This window comes from Lynx canadensis, chromosome E2 (assembly GCF_007474595.2).
Source record: "Lynx canadensis isolate LIC74 chromosome E2, mLynCan4.pri.v2, whole genome shotgun sequence".
Lineage (NCBI taxonomy): Eukaryota > Metazoa > Chordata > Mammalia > Carnivora > Felidae > Lynx > Lynx canadensis.
The window spans coordinates 57,115,680-57,135,723 of record NC_044317.1 but is presented as its reverse complement, the minus strand read 5'-3'; the positions used below and the strand labels follow the sequence as shown (position 1 = coordinate 57,135,723).

At 39.9% G+C, this 20,044-nt stretch overlaps 1 pseudogene; it reads right to left on the bottom strand.

Moving 5' to 3' along the window:
* Positions 1-11,230: 11,230 nt before the first annotated feature.
* On the bottom strand, positions 11,231-14,823 carry LOC115502199 (annotated as a pseudogene).
* Between the last annotated feature and the right edge of the window lie 5,221 nt (positions 14,824-20,044).

The window sequence follows — 20,044 nt, the reverse complement described above, 5'->3', positions numbered from 1 at the left end:
ATGTTTTCAGGGGCTTAAAACGTACAGATCTATTTGTGGTGGAAGCTTTTTGTGTTCCCCAAACACACCACAGAGAACAACACTCACATTGATATAACCGACATAGCTATTGTTTGTGAATTCCCTAGGGTTTTCAAAGTTCTCGCCCCATTGATCTTTTCTGCTGAATTATATTTTACATATTTAAGACAGTTGCGTATATATGATGCATTTTTTTTCTAGAGCAACAGAGAACTGATAAGGAACAATATATCTGTGACATGAGTATAGAATCAAATGGAAACTTTCAGCAGCAAGGCCTGATTTACAGTTTCCACTTCAAACACTAGTATCTCCATCAAACATAAGAGAGAGCCTTCATTTTCTAAAGAGACTAAAAACAATATGACACATAGAAGCAAATTTCCAGATTAAATGGGGTGATTTATGCACATCTTTCAGTAAAGCCTCCCAAGGAATTTAATGTTGTACGGGAAAAAATATTAACCTATCGTGGAGGGAACTTGCAGATAGCACAGAGAAAATGAAGTGCAGGGACCCGTGATGATTCACAAAGGTGTCAGGTGCTTAGCATTCTTGAAAGGACATATAATAACTGCTGGGAAATACATGTCCAGAGCCGCAAGTAAGTAAATCACAATCTAAAAGTAAACATGAAAACATGTTGACAGGAGCCCTAGTCCTCCTGCTGACTGATGTCCTAACTTTTTTTCTTTCAAGGATGATGTTCTTGTATTCCTTCCTGAGAGTGCCCAGAGCAAGGTACCTCTCCGTACAAACGTTATTCATCCAGTAAGGTAGAAGAGGGACAGGCAGAGTCCCCTACCCCATTTATCTCTAGGGAAGAATGATAAAAATGTGAATCCTTTTGAGGTGGTAGAAAAAGAGAGGGAAGAGGCACACCTCAAGTGGGAACTAACAGGTTGAATCAAGTGTCCACAAAATCCAGCTTGAGTTCAGTCAGAGGCACTAAGTGTATTTACAAAATGAAACAAAACCACACAATACTTCTATAATCAGAAGCACACTGACCCTCCTAGGCTGTAGAATGTATGCCCCAGGTAAAATTCCAGGCCTGCATCACAGGAAATGAACAGTTTCAAAGGATGATTAAACATGGGGAAGAGGACAAAATAGGTGAGCCTAAGGCCCTTCTCTTTCCTCTTTTCATTTAAGCTCCCTCCACCCTTGCATGAAGAATTTGGTCATCCACTTTTATTTCTCCTCCTTCTAGTCACCATGCCAAACATATTCTTGGAAATAGTTGCCTCTTTTACCCAGTAATGCAGGTACAACTGCTTCTGATTGCATTGTTGCATTTCTTAGTTTGGAGACTATAAATTCCATAGCCTTTAAAAATACCAAGTTTTCCTGTCCTTTTAGTAATTCCCACAGCTTCATGCTACAGGATGTCTTGTGTTTTCAACTCAGGTTTCTTCCCAAAATCTGACTTTGACTAAAATGAGCATAGACATGAAGTTTAGTTGCTCTTTGGCATTTTCCCAAAAGGACCCACTTATACAGAAGAGCCTTCAGAAGACATGTACCCATTATTACAGGCACTTTAGGAGAGCAGAGATGAGACAGAGCACACGTCAGGGCAAGCGGTTTGAGAAGCTCTCACAGAAATGACTGTTCTTCATGTATCTCTTGGACTGCTCAGCCAATGAGGACCCCAGAGTCCTCTAGATGGTCCTATTCACCTTCCACTCAGCTGCGCACACTCTCCTCTCTCCCATGTCCTACCTTTTCTCCAGTAATTTACCTTTATCTCCATTTTGATAAAGATAAATTTGCCTTCCTAAGTCTGCATCTTACTATGAACACCTAGGATGAGCATGATTTGGAGAGTAGGTCAGCTTTCGTTACAGGCAACTTCTTAGCAAAATAGTTTAACCTATACATGTACATGTGGATTGGTATCTACTTTTTCTCTCTTTTCTCTTCAAGTATACTTGACTCACAATGTTACATCAGTTCAATATACAACTTTGTCACTTGACAACTCTACAGGGTTAATTATGCTCACCACAAGTGAGCTACCATCTGTCATCATACACTGCCATTATAATACCATTGAATGTATTCCCTGTGTTGTATCTTATATCACCATGACTTATTAATTCCCTAACTGGAAACCTGTCCTTCACTGTCCCATTAACCCATTTTGCCCACTCTCCCTCCCTGTTCCACCTTGGTAACCAGACGTTTCTGCTTTTGTTGTTCTTTCTTGCTTGTGTAACAATGTAGATAGACTTTGAATGTATTATGCTATGTGACATAAGTCAAAGAATGATAGTATGTGATATCACATAAATGTACTAATAACAAAACAAATGCACAAACAAGAGGAGAAGCCAACCCATGAATATCTACTTTATTTTGATAAAGTCCATGGATACTCTCAAGACCTATAAAAATTGCATAATTCTGCACATCCCATTATGTAACAAGTTGGTGTGTAACATTTTTCCAATCTTGGCTGAAGATAGGAGACTCCTAGATCAATATCCAATGATCTTATGGTTCATGACACAGCAAGTACCAAAACTCCTTGATCACTTTAATATCACTTGTCAGCCCCCATCCCCAACTCCTACAGGTAGATGCTGCACATACAGTGAATTTGTGAGACCCTGGACATAGGAAACCCCAGTATGTTCAAGGAATATCTAGCATATCTGCTCCAACCTTTGCCGACAAAGGAGACATGTGTTTTTGTGTCCAAGAAACCAATCTGTCCTGTATCTAAAAGCAAGATACTATCACTATATTCCAAAGCTTTTTTTATACACAAATATAAGTGGAATGGCATAGAATAAGAACTTTCAATGCTTGTATCCATGACATGTGAAAAAACTTAAACCCATAGAGAATCATCTAACAATATTTTCAGTCAATTTGACCCTGGTTTGGCTCCTGCCTAATTTTCCCTTGTGTCCACCACCTCATCAAAACCTCGAATCAGACACAGAAAATGGAATAAAATCAATTCATGTCAAGAAGTATTTCTAAGGCTATGATTGGCATGATTCAATACAGAAAAATCAGGTGACCTGTAGCATTCACTTCTGCAATGTCCCTGGGGGGTCTTACACTCAACTGGGTAAAGAAATCCTAATACCTATGATGGTCTACCTTAAATTTTTATAGTGAACTTTCTAAGGGAGATGGGTGAAGGCACACCTAAACTGTGCAAAAGCGTATGACATACATGTATTGGAGAGGATTATATACTCCCTACCCAGGCAAAGCAGGTCCTGGATACCATGAAATCACAGCTCATTGTAATGAAAGAGCTGCTAATTGAGAAACGGGTAGGAATTAGCAGGTGTTCCAAACCATCAACAAGGCATATTTAAAAGGGCAACCCAGAGATAATAGATGGAGGAGAGTATATAAAATGAAACAGAGGGGTGATGACAAGGACAAAAATACTTTGGATGGCTCTGAACTTAAGTGAAGGTATGGAGGAAACATTGATCTTATGAATGCATGTGACACACTGCTTGGGCCTGTACTTGATGAAAATCACAGAAATTCTGGTCCAGATCATAAGCTGACACAGTGATCTCAAGAAATAGTAACAATGCTGTGTAAAGCAAATGTATGATTTCGTTTGGATATCCACAACAGTACCCAAAATATGTGTGCCTTCATGATGTTTTGCTGCTCATTTAGCAATGACATACAGAGGAAAATTAAAAAATGTATCTAGAAGCTTTTAGTTTAAGCTCCTTCCATACAGGGTCCATGGGGCTAATATGAATGGTCTGGAAGTCACCAAAGATGCACATTGTACCACAATGGATATACCCCTGACCATTCTACAAAGAACCCAAAATTTGTGTATCTAACGTCGTGGCAGAAATCTTTTTACCTAAAAGCTATCACTGTGATTGAGACTCCTTTAGAGACAATGACCAGTTAGTTGGCTATACTCATGTGTTTGGAAAAAAAAAAAAATCTGTAGAACTTAACCTACACTCAGTAAAGAGAGAGATAATGGGAAACAGCTATCAGCTTGCCAATATTCTACATATGCTACAGTCTGTAACATGAAATTATTGCTGTTGCCAAGACCCTGCAGGCCTTTTTGCTATAGAAATAGAGGAATAAGCATTCATCTGAGCACAGAGGCACCTTGTAGGTTTTTGATATCAAAACTGACATTGAGGGTGTAGTCTTGTGAGATTTCTCAACATCACTAGAGGCAGAAAAAGAGAACTGACATAAGTCTGTTCCAAGATAACAATGAGGTTAATCCATGTGAAGAAATGACTTGTTCAAGCAAATGAAAAGAAAGCATGCTAAAACATTTTCAGAATACACTGCAATTTGTTAGCCATGTTGGGAGAAAGATAAAGAATAGAAATCTCTGTACAGAAACCACACTAGGCAGATTTTACATACATTTCTGATTGGAATTGTAAAGATAATAATATGTTTTGAAAAAGAAAAAGTTTTGTGCCTGTGGTCTCAATATAAGAGAAGATTTCTAAAACAGCCATGAAAAGGTAGTATAGAGGACCAGCATTTGTGTTTCGTGATCTCAATGGCTTACCGAGATGTGATCAGTTTGTGAAATTCCATTGAGATGTTCCCTTATGACCTGCACATGTGACTTCACTAAACAGAACGAAGTCCTCATAAAAAAACAGCAGTAAATAAGTATCTATATACATATAGTGACAAATGGAAATTAAATGTAGAAAGTAATGTCATGCCATGACTAGATTTTAAAAGCATGCTTCAAAAAAAAAGTATGTTTTAATTTCTATCTAAAGAAATATGTTACTGGGTACACAATGCCCACAGAAATAGATAGAAATGTACAACTTCTGAATATGAAGACGGAAAAACACAAGAAACAAATAAAAAATAGGTAAAGGCATAAGGAAAAAACAAACATGGTAAATCCAAACCCCAATAACTTCATTAGAATATTAAACATAAAGAAAAATTATGTTCCTGGTAACACGAAACTTTGCTTGAATGTAGTACTTTGGAATTTTTCTAGAACTCTACCTAAAAGAGGGTGACAAAACTGGAAAAACAAAAAACAAACAAACACCATGTAGTCATAACCAACCAAGCAAACAGCATGGCAATATATCATATAGAATAATCCTTAAAAGGAAGGACTTAATGTTATTTTTTTCAATATCAAGTTACATTATTTGAAAACTCTACTCCATGGATAACAATTTTAGTGTGTGTGAATATTTATACACACACATATATTTGTATATAAGTACCCAAATATAAATACATGTATATAGGGACTTTCTTTTTTAGCTTGTGAGACATAAAAACATTCATCATGGAGGATTGACAGATTGGTATCATAAAGATGATGACAGAGGTAGTTCCCACTTGGTACTTCAGAGTAAGCTCAACTGGCAACTATTCATATTAGACATCACTGGGCAAATCTCAATACCCCAAAATAACAAGTACTGAAAATGAATTCTTCTCCTTCCATTGAACCAATGTGAAATGTGAGTAGATCATGTCACCCTACTTTATTTTATTGGGTTCTACAACTGATAGAAATCCTCTTCCCACTCAGGTCCAAATGGGTGTAAGGACAGCCTAGGCCATGAAACAACATCAGGACATCTAGCCTAAAAACTGTGTAGGCTGTTTACAGCAGAAATATGCTCAGGGCCCATGACTGGTGACCAGCTTCCCAAGGAATGAGTGCTGTGCACACAGTTCAGAGCAGAGGACTAGACTTATCATAGGGCTGTGTGGATGTGAGGGAGGTCTCTGCCAGCTGTGGAAGGTCACCCATCAATACTGGACCAGACCTATGTTGGGCTTATATTCCTCTGATGCCAGTGCTTTGAGGAACTTCCCATACACCCTGTTCGTTCTATCAGCGTCCAACAGCCTTCTTCACCTTCAACCCCAACTCTGTCATGTGACGCCTTCAAGCAATGCCCACAATATTCCCCTCCCCATCAACTTCCACAAAACTGGTCCTGGGAAAGTACAGATATCTATGGCATCCAACAGCATCTGGTCCACAGTATCACTAGGGAATTTAATAAATCATGAGAAAAGGATCAGACTTCCCTCGATCCCAGAAAACCACCAGGTTGGTTCCCAAGTCCCCATCTCTGTCACATTTGTTTATCACAAGAAGTTTTCAAAGACCTTGCAGTGACCAAAGGGAGCTTCTTGTCAGAGCTTTCATCGCATTTCAGGAGTGTCCCATATTTGCTTTCAGTAAGACCTATCTTCCTCTCAAAGTATACTATCCTCATGTTTTATCTGTCCTCATAATTCTCTCCATACCAAGTGCCTGAAGTAATCCTGTGTACAATTGATGTTTTCCTGTTCCTTCCATTGAAGTGGTGTCAACAATGTATTGCAATATTAGAGATGGCTCCGTTGATTCAATTAGCAACCATTTTCCATTATATTAAAAAATTCTAGGGGTGCCTGGGTGGCTCAGTCAGTTTAGCATCTGATTTTAGCTCAGGTCATGATCTCACGGTTTATGAGCTTGAGCCCTGTGCATCAGGCTCTGTGCTGACAGTGCAGATCCTGCTTGAGGTTCTCCCTCTTTCACTCTCTCTGTCCCTTCACCATTCTCTCTCTCTGATAATTAAATATACTTTTTAAAAATTCAAAAATTCTAAGCTACTAAGAACCAAGAAGGTCTAGCATGGCTTTTGTGGGAGGGGGCAGTCTCCATAACACAGGAAAGAACAGCTGTGATGGCTACATCATTGAAATGGAGATGAGGAGACAGAAAAAACTGGAGAGGATTTGGAAAGAAAACAAATAAAATTTACTCTATTATAATTCAGAGTCACTCATGCAGCCTAGGACAGATGTCCTTCCCCACAAGAAGAATTCATGCCAATGCTTCAGCCTAGATGTTTATCTCTTATCTTGAGCTGCACCATCACTCTTAATAGACACTGTTTTCTTCCTACATTTAGAACATCTACTAAGCTCTCAGCACTGTCCATGTTTGTTTCCTTCAAATAAAGGTGAACACAACCCATGACTCATGAATCTCCAAGTTTTCACCTCATCAAATTTTTTCACTAAAGTGAGTATCTTGGATGAGGTCACTCCCAAGAAAGCAAAGGAATAGTAACTAAAGAAATCTTACTCTGTGTTCTTCTCCAATTTACTAGGAAGGGAACGTATCAAATAAATTACATGGGTTACTTCCATATTCAAATTAACATTTGAACACCATGTCATTTCATACAAGAGAATCTTAAAATCCCTGAGCCACTCATAGAAGCAACAGTTCATGAACACTGGAACGTGGAAATAGAATAGATTCTACAAGAATATTAACCAGGTAGACAAGACAGGATTTGCACGGGGAGATTCTCAAACCAAGATACTCAGAGATTTAGGAGACATAAATTCAACACAAACAATGTAGAGAAGTACTACTGTTTTTATAAATCCATAACATTTTTGGTTGTCAGGAAATTATCAATTTTGAGATTTAAAATATCCTCATTTCGACAAATATTCCCATTCCTTCTGAAGATCTTGGTTTGCATACATACGCATTCTTCTTCCTTATTAGTACTGTTATTCCAAAATCCATCTTTAGCTTAATATAATATATTGCATTCTGTGCATTTCAAAACTGTGAAAATATGGGTTCCATATGCTCACAAAAACTACATTCAAAACAAAACAAAACAGAACAAAACACATAGGTTAAGACTTCAAATAGTGACTAAGAATCTGTATAGAGGTCTTAGATTTGTAGTGAATTTGTTTAATTAGCAGTTGTTAAGTAGAACGGCTGAGCATTATTTTGTGAGCCAAGGATCAATAAACAAAAAAGAAATAATTGACTACTCATAGAGCATGGAGGATGTATACAATATGTCATGAGGGGCAACATGGAGTGGTCAAGGTTGAGTACAGGCAGAGAGAATGGCAGGAAATAGGGCAGAAGCCTTTTTTGGGGTGCATGGTTGGAGGGCTGTGGAGCTCCTGGGCTAAGTCTAGAATGTACAGTTGACCTCAAAATGAGTGGAGAATGACAGATGCTCTCTGCGGGGGTCTTCTCTAAGGGATGTGCAAGGTAAATATACTGAGAGTGGGCACTCTTATACAAATGCTATTGGGGAATTCCTATCAGGAACTTCTATTTGCTTGTGACTGTGGAGCTGTTATCTAGTGAGTTTGCTATGGGTGGAGCTAGAGTCAGTTCAAACCCCCTGCAGTCAGCCTGGTTATATAAAATGGATTCCAAGGCAGTAGTATCATGCAATTGTCCATTCTCACTCTCAATAATACTTCCATATCATCCTTATTAAAAGCTTCTAATGCCTCATCACTTACAAAAAGGAAGGTATAATATATAAACTTCGGGAAAATTAACTTCAAATAATTTGAGGTTTAAGGCCACTGGGAAAATAGATTATTAGTGACAAGGACAAGTGACCCTTGAATAAGGCAGGAGTTTAGATTGTAGCCTGACACAGGACTCAATCTTATGACCCTGAATTCATCACCTGAGCCAAAAATCAAGACTCAGATCCTCAACAGAGTGAGTCACTCAGGCACCCTGGAGGTAGAGATGTTGAAAAATTAGTTTCAATTCAAAAAAACGATTCTCTCATGCAAGGAGAATATAAAGTCACCAATAATAAATGATGAAATTTTCTATCATGACAACTCACCAAGACGTTAGTTATCTATTATTATGACAATTCACCTAGAGATGATAAAACATTCACTGACTACTAACTATGGAAAGACATAAACAAGATGAGTCCCAAGTATTTATGGGTCATATTTTTACAGAAATACATATATAGTTTTACTGGTAAAGGGCATGGTTGATTCAGAGTTGACTTAAACTCACATGGTCTTAAAATGTAGTAGATGAACATTGTCATCCTGTAATGAAAAATGAACACAGGCAAATGAAAATACAACTAACTAATGTGTGGAAAGTCCCATATAAAAGAAATCAATTACAGAATGCAAAACCAGAATAAGACAAAATTTAAACCCTAACAGTGTACATCAAAGAAATAGATTAATCCTTTCAAAGGAAAACTACTATATAACTATAATTTTAAACTGTGTCTATTGACCAATGAAAAAGGAGCATTTGAATTATTGGCATGTCTTCATTGACAGTAAAACAGGAAAGTATTCGTTAAAATCATCCATAAAAGTGGGAATGCAAGCTGGTGCAGCCCCTCTGGAAAATAGTATGGAGGTTCCTCAAAAAACTAAAAAAACACTACCCTACGATGTAGCAATTACACTACTAGGCATTTATCCAAAGGGTACAGGTGTGCTTTTTTGAAGGGACACAAGCACCCCCATGTTTATAGCAGCACTATCAATAATACCCCAAGTATGGAAAGAGCCCAAATGTCCATCTATGGATGAATGGATAAAGAAGATGTGGTGTATATATACAATGGAGTATTACTTGGTAATCAAAAAGAATGAAATCTTGCCATTTGCAGCTACATGGATGGAACTGGAGGGTATTATGCTAAGTGAAATTAGAGAAAGACAAAAGTCCTATGACTTCACTCATAGGAGGACTTTAAGAGAAAACTGATGAACATAGAGAAGGGAAACAAAAACAATACAAAAACAGGGAAGGGGACAAAATATAAGAGACTCACAAATATGGAGAAGAGAGGGTTGCCAGAGGGTTTGTGTGTGTGGTGGGATGGGCTAAATAGATAAGGGGCACTAAGGAATCTACTCCTGAAATCATTGTTGCACTATATGGTAACTAATTTGGATGTTAATTTAAAGAAAATTAATAATAAAATTTTAAAAATGTAAAAAAAATTAACCATACAAGGCTTTAATGAAAAATTTTACAATAAGCACTTAAAAGATATTAAAAATATATTATTTTCTTAATATATTCCTCCTCTTACACAGAGTGTAAGGGTATAATCCATTCTTTAGAACCAAGCTAACAAAAAGCTTTCCTTTCTGAGTAAACAGTGCCAACGTAAAATACACTGACAATCACTTTATAAACAAATAAATACTTGGGATGAAATTCAGATACGTTCTGAGGAAAGTAGAATAATCTCATGATTAATTTTTTTCCTGAAGTAAAATTACATATATGAAGAATCCCTTATTATATATATGGAATTTTACTAATTATCTACATTACTTCCTTTTTTTAAAAATGTTTATTTATTATTGAGAGCAAGAGAGCACATGGGCAGAGGAAGGACAAAGAGAGGGGACAGATGATCTAAAGCAAGTTTCCACCTGACAGCAGAGAGCACTATACTAGGCTCAGATTCACCAAGTGTGAGGTCATGAACTGAGCCAGTCCAATGCTCAATTGACTGAGTCACTCAGGTGCCCCTATACCTCATTTCTTATAGGGCACATACACATGTCATACAGAAGTTTTGATCTCCTATACCATTAATAGAGAGTGAAACACATATGAAAAAGTCACAGGAACTTCCTACAAGACAAAATTACAAAATGATGCAATTACTAGGAAATAAAGGTAATGATGGAGACTTTGTTATAGGTTGTGAGATCTAACTTCTAAATGTTCTAGCTCCCTTATGGCATTGATATGTGGGAATGCTAGGATACACATAGATACATTAAATTATTTCACCACTGAGCAATGGAACACATGGAGTGGATTTTTCAAATTTTAGTTAATACAAAGACAAATTAACTTTTGATGTGAAAAAAAGGATTATATTTTCTCATTTGAGGGACTTGTTCTGTGATCTTATGAAATTACTGAGCCTCAGTTGTGCACAATTCAGATAAAATCCTCTGGAACTTTGGAAATCCTAAACCAGAAAACATGCGATCTCTGTCTCCAGTGTTCCCAGGACTTCTGCATCAAACCCCAATGTGCCCACCACTACCTTGACACAATTGTCACAAGAAGAAAAACAGAATTTAGAAATGACCTAGCATAGAGTTCCTCACAATTACAGAGAGATCCTCTAGGGCTCTCACAGCAATGGAAAAGCTCTCAGATTATGGAGGTCCTCGCCGTGGATATGGCGGACCTTCCCTGGAGCTGAAGAAAAATCCTTGAAGAATCAAAAAGCATGATTTGTTAGTTAGCAGATGTCCCTCTGTGAGAGGGAAAGACATAAAACTCGGCTTCACAAATGAATTTCCATTCAAGGAGAGCTACATGAACAAAATTTTAAGATCTAGCTTCCTCCTTCACATTTGGACCTCACCTGTGTCATGTGCTTCACTTCCACCTACCTGAGTGTGAGGCTACTGTCTCCTTTCTCTTCACACCCCACAGCTCCTTCTCTTGCTTCAAAACGATGACCAGGTCTGGTTTTGATACAATGAGACCTGTTTATCAGAAGAAAGGAATAGAAATACTGCTGGAGATTCTACCTTTCAACTCAGTATTGTACTCAGCAGACAAGAGAGGACAATGAAGAATTCTAAAAAATGATTTTCCATACACTGTTGCCCAAGAAAGAGCCCCTTTAGAACATGCAGGAGGAGCTTTAAATATTCACATCATGACCTGCCTTCCAAGTACTACCAACAAAATAAGCAGTAAAAGTTGGAGTTTAAGATGTGGGCCATACCGTCTTATGCCACTCAATGTTTAGAATTGCCATGAATCTACAGAAATGATGATGGCACCTTTAAAAAGGGCAGGCTGAAGTTGAAAAGAAAACATCATGAAGATATTTCTCTACATCTACAAATCCCCATTTCCTTCCCTTGCTGCAGGGATCTGAATCCCAGTCATACAAAGAGGAAGCTTCCAAGAGACAGTCTTCAAAGGAATGAACAAAACCCGAGCTGGGTTTGGGAAATCTAGAAGGAGATATCCTCACCCAAGAAGAGGAGGTGTCCATAGGTCTCTAACATCACATCCCTGAACAGTTACCTCTGATTGTGATTCAGGCATCCCCACTCCTCCTGAGAGAATTTGATGGCCACGTCCCTGAAGGTCAGCAGTGTCTACAATAAAAACCACAGTTATGAAGTGGCCATTGGCAGAGCTCATAATGGTACCTAAGATGCAAGAGGGAGTAGTGTCACCAGCTAGACTCCAAGAGTTGTTCTTCACCACTTACCTACTTGTACCCACGGACCATACTCCATCATTTTACTTCACCTCTTTTTTCTACCTTATCTTTTACTTCTGGCAAAACACCCTATGGGCACAGTCTCCTGTCATGGAAACAGAAAACACACAACAACATGTAATGACTGCCCTAAGGAAGAGCTTGGGCAGGCCAACTTTGCGCTTAACCCCCGACTCATACCTATGCAGATGGGTGACTGGGTTAACTCATGGAGTGAGGACAGTTACCTTGACCCCCGTGTAATACCCAAATCTCCACCCAAGGGGGAGCACAAACCTCATTTACATAACACACAGCCTATGTACGGAAGTGTTTTCTTAAGGCACGTGTGCCACCTTATGCCCAGTTCGGAGAAAATGACATGGCTCCACTTCCTAATTGTCCACCCAAATCTTAAATAAAAGGAAATAATCACGCCCCTCCCTCTTGCTCTGTGCATCTCTCCTTTGGAAGTTATTCCCTCTGATCTGCTTATTGGCTGCAAATCAAGGTTCCTGTATGTGACAACCTCAAGTGCTGCACTTTCTATCTATGACTCTATTATATTTGAGGATTTTAACACACAAACATGTCAAGTATGTGAATCTTGTTTTCATTTTCTGAAAATATAAAGCAGTAAATAGAAGGGTATTTCTGTGACCAAAGTGTGGAGGTAAACTTCCTTGGACTTTCTTTCATTTTTTGTCATTTTATCATGGTTTGCTGTTTTCTCCTTTTTTTCTCCACCTGGTGATGAGACCCTTTCAGTGGCAGAACTTCAAGGGGACAGATGACTCTTTCTAATCACAGAAACTCCCACATGTTATCAACTCTAAAGGCAGCTGCCTTGCCTTTCCAACTCCTACTAAATTCTCAACTGGCCAACCTTCACTCATTGGTAGGAACCGATTCAGCAGGAAGAAACTACTGAAGGGGAGACCTTCCATCTTTAACAACCTTAAAGATACAAGGGTGTAATTCGTTCAAGCGGGGAAATGTAGCATCAATTAAATTTCCTTACACCTTGCAGCCAATGATAGGCACCTGAGACATACAGGATATGCCCTTCCTCAAGGAAATGATAACTGCTTTCATGCCTCAAAGTTTAATTTTTATTAAATACTTGAGACATGCAGAATATGACATTCTTTCATCAATGGGCATCAAGGTAGGTGTAAGGAAAATTAATGGAAGCTACATTTGTTTTGGCTTTGTTCTCCTCACCAGAAACTACAAGCAAAGAGAAACGCAGAAGAATGAAGTTTCCAGCTAAAATGTGATGGCTTCTGCACATTGCTCAGTAAATCTAAGATCCTTAGCAAAGATACGGGGGAAAAGGATGAACGTTATAAGGGAGAGATCTGGCAAAGTGAACCAGGCCAGTTAAAGAAGTGAACACGAAGTGTAAGGAAACAAATTGCTATCAGTGCCTAAGACACACCAAAGGACACATGATCCCTGGTGTGTTCTGTTGGCCCCCAGTGAATCTGATTGTCAGTCTAATTATGAGAGAATACAGTGGATTTATACAAACTTCAATTACATATACTTTCAGTAGAGGCAGCTTTGAGGCAAACAGTTTCAAGCAATGGATTGTAGAGGAGTCCACAGGGCCCACCTGGCTGAAGACAGGCAGCCCCAGCAGGTGACCTGCCTCAAAATATCTATAGGCCCTAACTAACAAATGGATACTTACAACCAGGCAGAATTACCACATGAGGGCAAATTCCATAAGTCACCATACAAACTCATCTTCCCGCAGCAAAATCAGTCCCAAGTCACTGCCTCAAGGCAGGAGCCTCTCCTCTGCTGTCCATCCCACCACTCCCTTGAGGTGTATTCAAATATCTAATGTCTTATTCTGCCAGAGATGAATCCTTTTCACCACTCATGCCCTCGGATTCCACAGGATCAGTGACCCATATTTGGGAGCCCCCATCTGAATGGGAGAAGCACCACATTTAGACGGCTGTTTCCCTGTCCTGTTATGTCTAGTATATTTTAAACAGAGTTTCTTTTTCACATTTTAAAAACCAAGACTTCCCACCTCTCCCCCCCCCCCCCCCCCCCCCGGTTTTTAACTTTCCAAGTTGTTCTGGGCCTTGTATCAATGCTGTGTATTTTGTATTTATTTTTTAGTGCAAAAAGTTGGTTTCATTATGGCATAAGGAGAGGACCTGTGGGCACCAAGGGCCACAGTGGGGTTATGAAGAGTGGCTGGTTATATACTATGGAGCTGGGGGAGGGAAAGGCAAAAGGGAGACTCTCATATGCTAAAGAGGACTCGTAAGATACTGGGGGCCTTGTATTTTTCATTTTCTTAATCCTGCTCTACAGACAGGTACTAAATGGGGAACTAAAGGGGAACAGTTCTCCTCAACTGAAATCCCACCACCAGACCCCATCAGCAACAGGAATCTTGGACTCAACACCTTCCCCTTTGGATCTGTCCTAAAGGGAATGTTTGCAATACTTGCAGGACTTTACCTCAAAGTGACAAGTGTTGATGTCCTAGTGAAAGCCTGGTTGGAGAATGTAGAGAAGACTCCTGGTTATAGGGGAGAAGAGTTCTAAAGACCTAACCTTGAGTATCATTCCTGAGAAGGTTTTAAAGCTTTGGTGAAAACATAAGGCAGAAACACCAAACACATAAATCAACATTTGCGGTTTCTAAATGCATGGAATTTTAGGGGGGAAAGATGACACGGCCTCCGACCTGGAACACCAGGCTTACCTGAGAGCTGGCCATTTCTACTTCTTTCCCCTAGTCCTCTAGATTTCTTTCTCAGAAGGTATCGGCGGAGAAATCACAGCTGCATCAGAAGAAAATGCCCTTAAAGGCACCAACAGAACGTCTTCAGCAGAAAAGTGCTCACTGGTAGGCGGGACTTTGAAATGCAGGAGGACCAAACTTCCTAGTTTTTTGTGTCAGGAGTTTTTCAGAAACGGAGACTACGTACTTGGAGCCCAACCTCTGAGTTTTCCTTCTATAGTTTCAGTGGCTTCTACTCTCACAGACACCCACAAATTCTGCTACAGAAGAACTGTAGGAAACTATAGGAACAGTGTGCTGGGTGGACCTAATCCTCTCACACTCAGGTAGAGGAGACCCCATTACCTCTCCTTGAGCAAAAGCCTGCACTCAAATCTCATAAATTAACGGGAAGCCTTGCCGACTGACTCTGGCCTCAGGGAGAATCACCTGGAGCACTTAATTAAGCGAACACTGTTGTTTCAATCCACACCAATTGACAGAATCTGAGGAGGGGGGCAACAGCAAGGGTCGGTTTTGAAACTCCACACGGGATCCCTTTGGGAACCATTTAGGGAAGTAAGGAAGGCTATGGTTATTATCCAGGTTTAAACCCATTTCTTTCCCAGTGATCAGAGTTTCTGGACATTGGAAAAAAAGAGACTTACAAATTTAAGAGCCAAACACCTCTTGAGCTCTTTAGCCAACCTTTTCCATGTCTTCCTAATTCCCAATGACAGGGCTCCAAGGAACCACAGGCATCTTCCTAGTCCTCCCTGTCAATTGGCTTGGAGAAACTACTCTGTGCCTTGGGCATAAACCTGTCTTCTTGCCCCAATTCATTTACTAGACTGAGATTTCTTTGGAAAATGTCATGCCAGAAATTCTTTTTGCCACCAAGGGAAAATATCTAGAATTTGACAGTAGTAACCGCATTTGGAAAGAAGGGGAAATAAATGACATTTCAACATGTTTTCTAAGCTCTATCTCTGATGGCACTTTAGCTGAGATTAGTGGAACTGATCATTTAGTCCTATTGAATGAGCTACCAACCTTCTTGTGAGGAAAATGTTCAACTGATATTGGCACAATCCACAGTGCATCACTCATCAAGTTTCAAATAGGTCCTTCAAAATCTCTGCCCTGAATTACTCCATGAATAAGGAAACCCAATAGGACATCAAGCACATAAGAGAGGAATACAAGGCTTAGGCCCTAGATCAATGGTCACACTCAAGCCATCTTGGGCCACAGCTGCATCAAAGGCCAGGACTTCGGACCATGGCAGCCACGGGGGTCAGGGGCTGGAGAGCACAGGGTGGAGGTCCTGGGGGATAGGAGGTTCCTGGGAAGGAGGGTCCTGGCAAGGAAAGGGGATTCCAGTCCCTGTATGACCCCTATTGTACCTGTGAGAAAACCCAAAGGCTGAGGATGGAAGTTTGATTAGGACCCTTGAGCAATAAGTAACATTGATATCTGTCTATATCTTTTGTTCCCAACATTCATGCACTAGTGATGTCTATTCCCATTGAAAACCGATTTTTCCCTGAAACACCCATGCAGTCCTATTCAATATAGTCCATTTGATAAGGATAGCCAGTATCTTTTTACCTTCTCTTGGGAGGAAAGGCAATACACCTGGTCAGTAATCCTCAGGGTTCCACAGAGGGTCCATCCTGTATGTGACAACCTTAAAGACTATATTGGATGATAGGAAGTTTTCTGCAGTGTCTCCCATGTTATAGTATGTACATAATTTCATTCTCTGCTCCCCTTCTGAAGGTTCTTTGCATGACACCAGTATACACCTGTGAAAACTTGTGGCTTTAAAGAGACATAAAGTGCCCAAAGAAAAATTGCAGTTTGCTCAAAACCAGCCTAGATATTCAAGGCATCTGCTGTCAGAACAAGGACTACATTTCAAGACATCCTGAAAATCAAAAACCTAAAACTAAGTACCTATTTTGAGACTCTCTGGGACTGTTTGGTCATTTCTGAAGTTTGATTCCAAAATTCTCTCATATAGTTGAAAGTGCATATGCTTTATTTAAACAGGACAAACCTTACCCTATTATTTGGAAAGAGAGGGATGACAGAGTAATTGAGACTTGAATGCAAAGTCTAAATCTATAAAAGCTTCTCAAAGTCAACACCCATAAATCAAACAACACAGTTAACAAATGGGCAAAAGACATGAATAGACAGTTTTTGAGAGAAGATAGCCAGAATGCTAACAGACACATGTAAAGATGATCAACATCCCTTATCATCACAGCAACACAAATCAAAACACTGATGAGGTATCACTTCCCACCTGTCAGAATGGGTAAAATTAACAACACAAGAAACCACAGGGGTTGGTGAGGATGAAGAGAAGGGGAACCCTGTTGCACTTTAGGTGGGAAAGCAAAGTGGTGCAGCAGCCATTCAGGAGAACAGTATGAGGTTTTAAAATAACTAAAAATGGAATTAGAGGTGCTTGGGTACCTCAGTTGGTGGAGGGTCTAACTCTTGATTTTTCTCAGGTCTTGGTCTCATGGGCATGGCTCAAGCCCCACAAGGGGCTCCAAAGTGAGCATGGAGCCTCTCTTCCTTTCTCTGCTACTCCCCCATTCACACTTGCTCACAATCTCCCTCAAATAAATAAACATTAAAAACAAAGAAAAACTTTGTGTCAGTCCATGGTGGCCAAAATAGGAAACTTGTATGATTTAACTCTTCCTAAATGTCTTAAGACTTTTTTTTTTGCAGACTCGGCACATCATCTATACTGGATGATGATCCTTATCCGTCAGATGTTTTGCATTTAGCACTCATTGATGGATTCAGCTGTGCATGCACAAGCTGAGGGACCAACCTACTGATAGGAAAAGTATCACAAGTAGATAGTCTCCTGAAATAGCTACCAAACATCCTTGTCCTAGGGAGCGTCCTTTATACACGGTAACTTTTTATACCCTGTCTTCCATCATTACAATTTTTCTCTTTTTCATTAGGCCACCTGGAAGCAAGTAAACAACTGAGGCTTAATCAAGGCATTTCCCCCAACTGTCAGGACATTTATCTTGAGAGACAATCACTATGTGTTCAGGCTCTTCTCTGTAGCCTGGAGAAATTACAAAACCTCCTCATCTCATGAGGAAAATATAGTCTGTTGTTCTTCCTGTCAGTGATTTATATATTCATGCCTCCAAGAGTGTTATGTTCAATTACACATCAGTGACCTTGTAAGTAATGTGAATAAAGTAATCTATTCTAGGGATGCCTGGGTGGCACAAGTCAGTTAAGCCTCAGAGTCTTGATCTTGGCTAAGGTCCTGTTTTCATGGTTTGAGTTCCAGCCCCACATCAGGCTATGTGCTGATGGTGTGGAGCCTGCTTGGGATTCTGTCTTCCCTTCCCTGTCCCCTCCCCCTCTTTGCTCTTTCTCCCTCTCTCTCTCACACACACACTGAATAAATTAATTAAAATAAACAAAAAATGTAATCTATTCTAGTAATAAATAATAAATTACAGGCATAAAATAAAACCTTTTATAATTATCCTATAAACAGCTGTTCAATTATGTTGTTAATGGTCCCAGAAATAAGGCCAGAGTCTGATCAGTAATATAAGAGTTTGTCCTGTAATAATGAAGAAATACTTGAAATTATCTTTGAATGCATAACTTTCAATATGAGAGATTATAGTTGCCCAGCATTTATCTGGGTATGGGGTTTGAAGACTGTTGCACAAAGACACTTTAAATGTCCTTCAAGAAATACAGTTAAGGGAAACTGTTTCTGAATTTAATGTAACTGACCACATTACACATTAATGTAAATTCCCTAGGTTTTAGGGAATGCAGGCATTCAAGACCAAATGTTGAACATTGTGCCTTGTGTCCTAGGAGAAATGTTGACATCTTGACAGAAGAAATACTTAAGGAAATCCATTAGCATGATTAAGTGTTTTCAGTTATAATTGTAATAGTGAACTGCCTAGGACAGAAGAAAATGCAGGTGGATGTGTCAGCTGATACATATAAAAAGAATGGTGGTAGGTAGTCAGTAATTAATAGACATTTCCAGTCTGAGGAACTGAAATGGATAGATGTGCTGAAGTTCATTTGGTCTATATTGAGCTTTGATGTCAATTGACTCTTTTGAAAATAGGTTACAAGGATTGTGTTTGCCAGTCTCAGTTTTATTAAAAATGTTCACTTACTTGAGAGAGAGAGAAAGAGAGGAAGAGAGAGAGAGAGCGAGAGCGAGAGAGAGAGAGAGAGAGAGAGAGAGAGCAAGTTAGAACCAGGGAGGGGCAGAGAGAGAGGGACAAAGAGAATCCCAAACAGGCTCTGTGCTGTCAGAGCAGAGCCTGATGTGGGGCTTGCTCTCACAATCCCTGATCTCACAAACAAAATCAAGAGATGCTCAACCAACTGAGCCACCCAGTCTCATGTCAATTTCTTAGTTCAGCCTGAACAACCGGAAAGGGACAGGAATTCTGACACCCCCAAAAGGGGATAGGACATTCTTGCTCCATGGGAGTTTCAGGAGCCAACCCATTCATCACTCTGCTTTCCATTTCTGAACATCTAAAGGTCAGTCAAGTGTTAAAAAGTAAATATACATAGACTTTGTGAAATGGAAAGAGGACCCAGCAGTGCCTTCAACTGTCTCTCTTTTGACCTTCGTCTGTCCTTTCTAGCTGATTCCATTCTTCTTTCCAGGTCAGCATTTAGCTCAGGAAGAAGCCCCAGCAGGCAAAGCATCCCAGGATGGGAAAGGAAACTACCCCCTCCAGCAACAGGCACTGCCTGAGCCAGCAGGACCCCAAATGCCTCACAGCAATGCAGTGATTGGCCTGACCTTCACCACCTGCATGTACCACCACCCTTCCTCCTACATTTTCTTTATATAAACCTGGAAGGATTTTCGGCAGGTTGGGGACAGTGTTTGAGATGTTAGTTACCTGCCTTCTCAGTGTTGGCCTCCGTGAAGAAAATCTTGTTTTATCACCATTCATCTTGCCAGTGTTCTTGCTGGCTCCGGGGGTCCCACACAGACCAGATTTGGCCACTTGCCACTGACAAAATCCAAAGGCAGAGAGATGAGAGGTGGTGAAACATGAGAGGAAGTTATTTCAGGGAGGCTGACACTGCAAAGATGGCTGAATAATATCTCAAGGCCTGTCTCCAAAGTGCTGGATACACTTCCAGGTTTATGGAAGGGAAAAGG